This window comes from Mus musculus, chromosome 14 (assembly GCF_000001635.26).
Source record: "Mus musculus strain C57BL/6J chromosome 14, GRCm38.p6 C57BL/6J".
Classification (NCBI taxonomy): Eukaryota; Metazoa; Chordata; class Mammalia; order Rodentia; family Muridae; genus Mus; species Mus musculus.
The window spans coordinates 25,903,862-25,913,486 of NC_000080.6; positions in this window are offsets into that span (position 1 = coordinate 25,903,862).

Genomic DNA, 9,625 nt, shown 5'->3' on the forward strand with positions numbered 1-9,625 from the left:
AGACCCAGTAAATTGAAGTCAGAGCAGTTAGCAAGTGTGCTAGCCCTGCACTAGCCAGTGTTTGGTAAGTGAAAAAATAAATTAAAAGGGGGACATGACTACTCATAGGTATGGTGAAGGTGAGAGTCTATTGTAGCTAGAAGAGAGAACACAGCCAGAAGCAGAGATGTCTGGGAGAGTCCAAAGCAGACATAACTCTGCACCATGTGAGGAGTGGGGAGAGGAAGAAAGAAGGGAAAGAGAGAAGCCAGTTACAGCAGCCAGGAGGACAAAAGGCAAAAAGTGGAGGGTAACCAACATGGCTGGATTATGTGGGGAAGAGGAAGGGCAGCCCTGAAGCTGGGCTAGAGATTAGGAGATGGGGGTAGAAGATAGGGTATGCCAGCCACACCCTGGAGTAGGTGGAGAGTGAGACTGAGGGATGGTGGGAGAACCTGGGGGCCAAGCCCTCTTTGATATTAAATAGGCACCTCAGCCATTTGTCCCAGGGTTTGAGACTTAACATTTGGTAGTCTCTAGGAAAGGTGAGAATGGAAATAAGCCACATATTCACATAGGTATCTAGTCTTTAAGGAATTCACATACTGAGCAGTCATCACGCCATAAACAGGAGCTAAGCCATGAGGAGTCGCATCTGCCATACTACCTCCGATCCTCAGGGGTAGTCACAGGGGCCTATCATCACACCCATTCCAAAGATCACGAGGATGAGAATCAGAGAGGTTAAAGAAACTCGCTGGTGGCCATACAGTTGGATGATATGGAGTCAGGGTTCAAATCTAATTCTGCTGCCTCTGCCAGCAAACTTTTAGATAACAACATACTCTATGCTGAGTTCTGTTCCCATGCTAAGCGAGCTGTTGGGGAAGGGTGGGATGGAGGTAGGGAAGGTTTGTGTCTTTTACTTAAGATTGAGCTGTTTTGTTTTGTTTTTGTTTTTGTTTTTTTCCCCAGTGAACTTCAAGCCATCCCAGACTTCCTGTAGTCTGAACACTGCTGACACTTCCCTTGGGGAACACATCCATCCAACAAGTGTAAAAACAAACGATAAAGCAAGTACAGTGGCCAGGTGTGGTGGCGCTTGCCTTTAATCCCAGCACTTGGGAGGCAGAGGCAAGCGAATTTCTGAGTTCGAGGCCAGCCTGGTCTACAAAAAAAAACAAAAACAAACAAAACAAAACAAAACAAAAAAAACCAAGAAACCAAGTACAGTGATGCTAATGAATCTGCCGAGCCAGCCCACTCCCAGAGTGCCTAGCTTCAGGCCAAACACCTTTGTGGCCAAGCATGGGCGAATAGTTTCACTGTACGTCAATCTGGGCTCAAGAGACTGTCTGAGGGTCACGGCTGTTAAATTACACGTCTGTGTCTGAACGGTACAGACTCCCACAGAGGGAGTTGGATACCCTGGACCTGGAGTTACAGGCAGTTGTAACCACCCTTAATGTGAGTGCTAGAAACCAAACCTGGGTGCCCTGCAAGAGCAGTGAGTGCTCTTACGTGCTAGTCCTTCTCCCCAGTGTCTGCAGCATCAGCATGCTGGGTCAGCTGTGCAGCTGGTGCACACAGCAAGGGCTCTGTATTCATCAGTAGCTTTTCCTCCTCGGCTCCCCCTCGCCTGTAGGCCGTGGGCTCTGACACAGAAATCCAAACTAGGAGTCTGCCACCAAGACTTGGATCTAATTCTTAAAAAGCAACACACACACACACACACACACACACACACACACACACACACACACACCCCGCCCCCAAGAGGATTAGGATGCCCAGATGAGCTGGTTTCAGAGGAAGGATTTTTCTCAGTAATGCCAAGAATTGGCTATACATGATAGGGCGTTCTGATTTAGCTTAGCCAGGCATGAGATTGTAGAACAAAACGAAACCTAAATCCACAAGGATTTGTGCCGCTTAGAGCCAGTGAGCTACTTAATTATTTGAATTTAAAATAAGACAACACAAAACCTGGCACTGGTGGTACATATCTGTAACCCAGAACTCAGAAGGTGTAGGGAGGAGTGTATGAGGTGAAGGTTAGACCTAGTTACATAAATAAATTAATAAGTGAATAAATGAATAACGTATGCAATAGGATACTCATCTTTGTGAAATCACAGAGTATGGGCCCATGCTCGGTGGGTAAAGATGCCTGCTGGTCTGTGTTTGCACCCATGTTGGGGATAGCTCTGACCTTCATAAGTACCATGTAGTGCACACACACACACACACACACACACACACACACACACACATACACACACGTACACACCACACATATACACACATACACGCACATAAAAGTAATTAAATTAAAAAATAAATCAATTGGAGCTGGAGAGATGGCTCAGCAGTTAAGAACACTCACTGCTCTTCCAAAGGTCCTGAGTTCAAAGCCCAGCAACCACATGGTGGCTCACAACCATCTGTAATGAGATCTGATGCCCTCTTCTGGTGTGTCTGAAGACAGCTACAGTGTAATCACATACATAAAATCAATAAATCTTTAAATAAAAATAAATCAATTTGGTAGCACTTGGAAGGCAGAGGCAGGTGGGTTTCTGTGAGTTCAATGTGGGTCTATGTAACATGTTCCAAGCCAGCCAGAGCTACATAATAAGATTCAGCTTCAAAAAATTAATTATAAAAAGCAAAGTGATGAAGTACATTATGTAAACCATGAACACCCTCTGTCACTCGCTGTCCCTTCTCCACCACCATAGTCCCTGCAGCTTAGGGTCTGCTTCCTAGTCTCTGTCCACAAATTCTGCATCTATTTAGTATACATTCAGACATATCTAGAATGTCAGATATTTTGTTTTTCCATTTCCATTTACCTCAGTTATATCGCTAGCTCTTGTGAGGCCATGAACAGCTTGAGATGAGTGAAACTGCATCCATTGGACTCCTCTGAAGAGCAGAAGAAAGAGATGGATTAGTTGCTTAGCACAGAGGGCATGGCAGCTCACAAGAGTCTCTAACTCCAGTCCCAAGGAATGCCCTCTTGTGGCTTCTGAGGGTTCTGTGCCCATGGTGATAGGAATACACGCAGGCAATACACCAATGCACGAAAAATAAAATTAAATTAACAATAATTAATTAACTAATTAAACAAACAAACAAATAAAACTAAAAAGCAAGAGCTGCAAAAGCCCCCAGGAACAGATGCACACATCACTATTTATCCAGGGTGTCCTCTATTATTAGTCCAAAACTAATAGACATGTTGTGATTGGCTTTCCACACTACAAAATCCCATTTTAAAAAGTATATATGTATTTTTATTTATATGTAGGAGTCTTGTGAGTGTGTGCTGCGTTTGTGAGGTTGACAGCAGGTGTCAGAAGAGGGAGTAGGATTCACCAGCTCGCCGAGCTGGAGTCAGTTGGGAGGCACCTTATATAGGCTCTGAGAACGAGACGCAGTCCTCTGGAAGAGCAGCAGGGGCTCTTATCCACGGAGCCACCTCTCCAGCAGAGGACACATGTTGAACTAATATGCAGTTCCTAGCGCCAGAGGCTGAAGGGGAATTTGCCAATCAATATTTTAATGTTTGATTTCTCAGAGACGCCACTGTACCAGGCCAGTAAGGAAGAGTGTTTTCTCGCCCTCCACTAGAGGGCGCACTCTTCCCAGCGGTTTTTGTGGGCATTTGCCTCCCATGGTTGGATGTATAGGCTTCGTCTGAGCCCTGACTTCCATACATTTTCCTTCTTTCCCAATTCTTGCCCCCTTGTTCTATTGGAGCATCACAAGACAGAGGTGGCATTGGCCTAGAGAGCCAGGGATGCCTCAATCTTCATCTTGTGAGTGAGTGTGTGTGTGTGTGTGTGTGTGTGTGTGTGTACATTCCACAGGTATGTTATGTCTGAGTGGAGATATTTTTTGTTTGATTAGAGACAGGATCAGTATGGCCTGGAACTCTCTAAGTAGGCCAGGAGGCCTGGAACTCAAAAATCCACCTGCCTCTGCCTCCCATGTGCCCGGTTAAAAGGCATGTGCTACACTATGCCTGGTGTTTTGTTTTGTTTTGTTTTTGTTTTTTTTAAGAGCTATCATTGAGGTAGGCCTTTATCATTTTGTCTCTCTGTAAGGATGGCGCTGCAGGCAGTCATTCTTAGGAGCCATCAGTTTAGGAGGGCCCTGAGGCCAGGGGCATTCTCCAACACTGGTTATTTAAGTTTTGATAGTTTGATGATGGAATAGGATACCCTGTTGTGGGTTTTATTTATATACTGTTTATTGGCAACTGGGCTTCACTGGCCTTTCAAATACCGTTTTCTACTTTTCCTTTTCTTCTTTACATATCTTGATAGTATGAAAAATACCTTCTCTGTGTACTACCTACCTTTTCTCTGTCTTATGTGTGTGTGTGTGTGCGTCTGTGTGTCTGTCTTTGTGTGTGTGTGTGTGTCAGCCTGTGCATGCAAGGGTCAGGAATGTCAGAAGAGGGAAGAGGGTATTATATTCCCTGGAACTAGATATGGATGCTAGGAACTGAACCCAGGTCCTCTGCAAGAGCAGCAAGCGCTCTTAACCACTGAGCCATCTCCCTCGGCCCCAAGAAGAGGTGAGAGACAAAACATTGCTAATGGTAGAAAATTTTTGCTTGTTTTCTTACAAAACCCAGCAAAACTAGAATGACAGGAATCACTCCATCTAGCTGGCAGAAGAGCAGTGTTTCTGCTCCGTCACCCGCAGAAGTCACTCCAAACATTCCAAGGAATGCTTACAGGACAATAGTAACTAGCCACTTCAAGGAAGGGCCTCCTGCAGCATTCTTCAGAAAGGAGCGCTGACATTGGAATGGGAGGTGGACGTCAATGGAAAGAACTAGAGGAATGGATATGCCAGGCAGCTGCTCGGTCGAGTGCAAGCTGGCTGGGCACAGTGGGAGTGAGTGCCACCATTAATGATTATTCTGCCATTTTTGAAATATCTTCTCTGAACCTCGTGCTCAGCTAAGACTGCATACATAGGTCTTAGCACAGCGAAGCAACCAGGTAGGATCTGCAGCCCTGTTTTTGATATTTGATATAAAATGTATTAAACAGTCTGGGTACTCATGGCCACCCACAGAGGGAAGTGTTCTTTCTGGAGGAGCTAGCCCATCCTGCAATGTTCCCATTTCCCTGCTGCAGAAAGCCACAGAGAGTGGAATGTGAGGCTCAGAGGACCTCAGGGGTGGTCGTGGTTCGTCATTTTAGGGACTCCAGCAGTTTGCTCCAATGTCACCTCAGGACGTGCATGCTACAGACTGATTCTGGGTCTCCTTAGCCTAGCTGCTGGAAGACACATGTCTGGGAATCTGGCAGGGGCTTGCTCTCCCTGCTCATGGCCAAAGGCAAGGGGCCAAGGGCAGCAGGAAATAGAGGCTGGCGGACTTCTGGGCGCAGTGGTCGGGTGCGAGGGTCTATCCAACTGGAAGAGCCTGGGTGGCTGTTGGGGGGCGGGGGGGGGGGAGTGTGTGTCTGGAATGAACAAAGCTTTCTTGTCCTCAGCTTTTGGGCTTTTGGTACCAAGCAAGGATTTCCAAAGCCACGGGGAGGACTGGGCTACAGGAGCCTCCTTGGCAGAATGAACACGGCCAGCTTCTCTGTGCACAAAAGGACAGCAGTGGCTGGCCAAGGCACACAGAGTTAGCAATCAGAAAAGGTGTCTCTAGGTCGGCATGGACGTCTGCAGTAGGTTGGGAAATGAGGCAGAAGACATGAAATGTTGAGATTCAGTGCTGTTGTTATTATTATTAATTATGTTGTTGTTTTGTTTTGTTTGTTCTTTGTGTAGTGAGAGGCCAAATCTTTTAAGTTCAAACTCCATTTTAGAGAACCTGACCTAAGTTTGAACTCAGATAAACTAACAAACTGGTACCTAGCATTAGTTTCCAAGTTGTCCCCCAACAAAACTCGAGCCTAGCTCCAGTCTCTAGGCCAATCTCCAACAAGACCAGCATCTCCAGGTTATTACTCCAACAGATCTGCACCCCTGGGTTACAAGCCTATCCCTAGCCTAACAACCACCAATGTAGAAGGGAGCAGAAATTAAGTTTATGATATGGCCCAACACCAGTCAATTATGTTAAAGGCCACAGTAGCTTTCCAATTAGATACTTGTACATGTACTCCCTGCTTTCTGCTTACTATAAAGTCTTGCCCTGAGAGATATTCAGGGTTTCCTCCCCTCACCCCCAACCATCTTGTGTGACAGTGGAGCATTGGAGGGGCCCCAGCTTGCTCGAATAGAATAAAGACTCTGCTATGAGTTGCATCAGATCAGCTTCTGTCTGTTTGTTGGGGGATCACTAACATTTCCCTGCAATTACAGTAGCCTGGAACTAGCTCTGTAGACCAAGCTGGCCTCAAACTCACAGAGATCTGCCCGTCTCTGCCTCCCAAGCACTGGGATTAAAGCTGTGTTCCACCATGCCTGGCTGAGACTTAGTGCTTTTTAAAAGATGAATATCTATTTATTATTTTATTTTACTGAGACAGGGTCTCATGTAGCCCAGGCTGGCCTTGAACTCATGTAGCCGAGAATGATCTGGAACTTCTAATGCCCCTGCATTCAGTTCTGGAATTAGGAAAGTACGCCACATGCCTGGTTTATAAGGTACTGGGCTTTGAATCCACGTTTGGTAAATGCTAAGCAAGCACTCTACTTCCTGAGCTACGGTCCCAGCTGTTTCTGGGTCCCCAACACTCTCCGGTGGAGAGAGGTATAGGAAGATGAGGGGATCAAGAAGTGTACAGTGAGGAGAAGGGGGGATGCTAACAGTGGTGTGGTACCTGCCAGCTCAGCTCTGGGGTGTTCACAAGGGGTGCTCCCGGTGTATCACAGAGCTAATCAACAAAAACATGTTGTGAGTTTCCCAAATGCTCTAGGATCCCCTGTAGAGATGGGAGGCAGCTGGCATCCCACCCCCAGCCCTTAGAGAGTGTTCTCTGCTTCACTCCCTAGAGAGATTATCTCATTTTGATTCCTGGAGGTGGGTGTTGTCATAAAAATGTTAGCTGTCTGCAGACAATGCTAGGATGAAGGCTAGAAGAATCTAAGTGTTAGTTAATGTTAGTAATGGAGGCGAGGACTGGGTTCAAATCTCAATTGTCTTTACTGGCTGCATAGCCTTAGGCAGCCCCTCCACCCCCACCCTGCATCTTCATTGTCTGTGTTCCCAGGTCTCTAGGGAGAAGGAGGAGGATTGACAGTTCAAGGCCAGCCTGGGCTACAAAGCTAAGAACATGTCAAAACCAAAATACAGCCGAATTCCTTTGCCTGCCTCTGAGTTTCCCTGTCCTTTGGAGCCTGCAGCTATTCAGTCAGGCCCTTGCTAATTTCAGCTTTCCTTAGGTGCTCACATTCAAAGTCCCCAGGGAAAGAGGTGGCAGTGGAGGTGTGGCAGGGTTTAACTGCCCCATGACAAGGTCGCAGCAAACACTCATTCTTTTCCTTCAGAACCTGAGCTTTATGTAGTCTGCTTGCCAAGTCAGCACACAAGTGCACACTTTTACAGGCCATCATTTTGTGCACAGAGTTGGCGTAATGTTCAAATCAAGGCAAGCTAAGCAAACGCTTACCATTTCTTTCCCATGAGAACTTTCAAAATCCTTTGATTTTTTTTTTTTTTTGTTTGTTTGTTTGTTTTGAGATAGGATCTCTTCCAGCCCAGGCTAGCCTTTGAACTTGCTCTGAAACCAGTATGACCTTGAACTCCTGATCCTCCTGCCTTCAATTCCCAGTCCCGGGACTACAGGTGTTTGTCCTCTATGTCCAGTCATCCAGTGCAAACTCCTTTGTCTACATTTTGATTTTGTTTGAGATGAGGACTCATTGTGTTGTCCAAGCTGGCCTCAAAATACCAGGCTCACTGGGTGCAGCCTCTAATCTCTGCATTTAGGAAGAGGTCGAAGTTATCTTTATCTACAAATGTAGTTTAAGACCACACACACACACACACACACACACACACACACACAGAGAGAGAGAGAGAGAGAGAGAGAGAGAGAGAGAGAGAGAACACCCTGCCCCAGCCTTCCTTATAGCTGGGGCTATAGATGTCACTACACACACGCTCTTCCAGGTTTTTAAGTTCTCTTTTAGAAGGTTTTGAAGAAGGGCGTGTGCACACAGTACACATAGGTGCGGGTACTGGGCTTCCAAGTGACTGATTATTAGAGGGGAAAGGGTGCGTAACCCAAAACCAAATGGAGTCCAAGATTACTCAACGGTCTCCTGTGTGTGCCCGCCTCACCAGCACCTAGGAGCAGCAGAGGGGACAGAACCACAAGTTCATGGCCAGCCTAGCCTATCTAGCAAAACTCTCAAATCAAAAAAACAAATAAGCAGGGCTTGAGAGGCAGAGGCAGGCTTGAACTCTATGAGTTCAAGGCCAGCCTGGTCAACAAAGGGAGTTCCAGGATAGCCAGAGCTGTTACACAGGGAAACCCCGTCTCAGAAAACCAACCAACCACCCATCCTGCCAATCAAACCAAACCAAACCAAATCAAAAGTCTTTTTTTTTTTTTTAAACCAATGCATGGGATGGCAGCTGATAGTTTACAAATAAGGGGATCCTCAGTCAGGTAAGTTTAAATTTCTTTTTTTTTTTTGGTTTTTCGAGACAGGGTTTCTCTGTATAGTCTTGGCTGTCCTGGAACTCACTTTGTAGACCAGGCTGGCCTCGAACTCAGAGATCCACCTGCCTCTGCCTCCCAAGTGCTGGGATTAAAGGCGTGTGCCACCACCGCCCGGCTTAAATTTCTACCTTAAATGGTTGACAGTCCCTGCAAGGCAGGTCAACTGGTCACTAGGTGATGTTAACTCCACACTGTCCCCAATCCCACCCCCTCTGGACAGTGGAGCCCTGGGCAGTTCGTGGCTCTCTTTTGTATCCTCCCGCTAGGGAGAGGCTAAAAGAATTCATCCTCCCAGCCGGGCTTGGTGGGCGCACGCTTTTAATCCCAGCACTCGGAAATGAGCCCTTAATGCCTCCTGGGCTGCCAGGGAACCGTGCAGTACAGAAAGGATCCAGAATCTCCAGGAAAAGAGAAGGTAAAAGAAAGAGAGGGGTCGACCATGGCTACATGGAGAGAGGGGCGGAAGAGAGGGAGAGAAGGAGAGCTAGAGATGAGAGTAAGAAAGGTGAGAGCTTAAGAGAGCGAGGAGGAGGGCTGGTGAGATGGCTCAGTGGGTAAAAGTACCCGACTGCTCTTCCAAAGGTCCAGTGTTCAAGTCCCAGCAACCACATGGTGGCTCACAACCATCCGTGACAAGATCTGACGCCCTCTTCTGGTGTGTCTGAAGACAGCTACAGTGTACTTACATATAATAAATAAATTAATTAAAAAAAAAAAGAGCGAGGAGGAGCCAAGCAGCTCCATTTATAGTGGGCTGGGCTACCTTGCTGTTGACAGGTAGCTGTGGGAAGGGGCGTACCTGGCTATTGTCAGGTAACTATGGGGGTGGAGTCTAGCTAGAATGCCAGGAGCTGGCTTACAGTTCCATTGGAGGTTCCGTCCATTGTCGTCGTAGTGAGAAGATTTTGTTTGAGATGAGGACTCATTGTGTTGTCCAAGCTGGCCTCAAAATACCAGGCTCACTGGGTGCAGCCTCTAATCTCTGCATTTAGGAA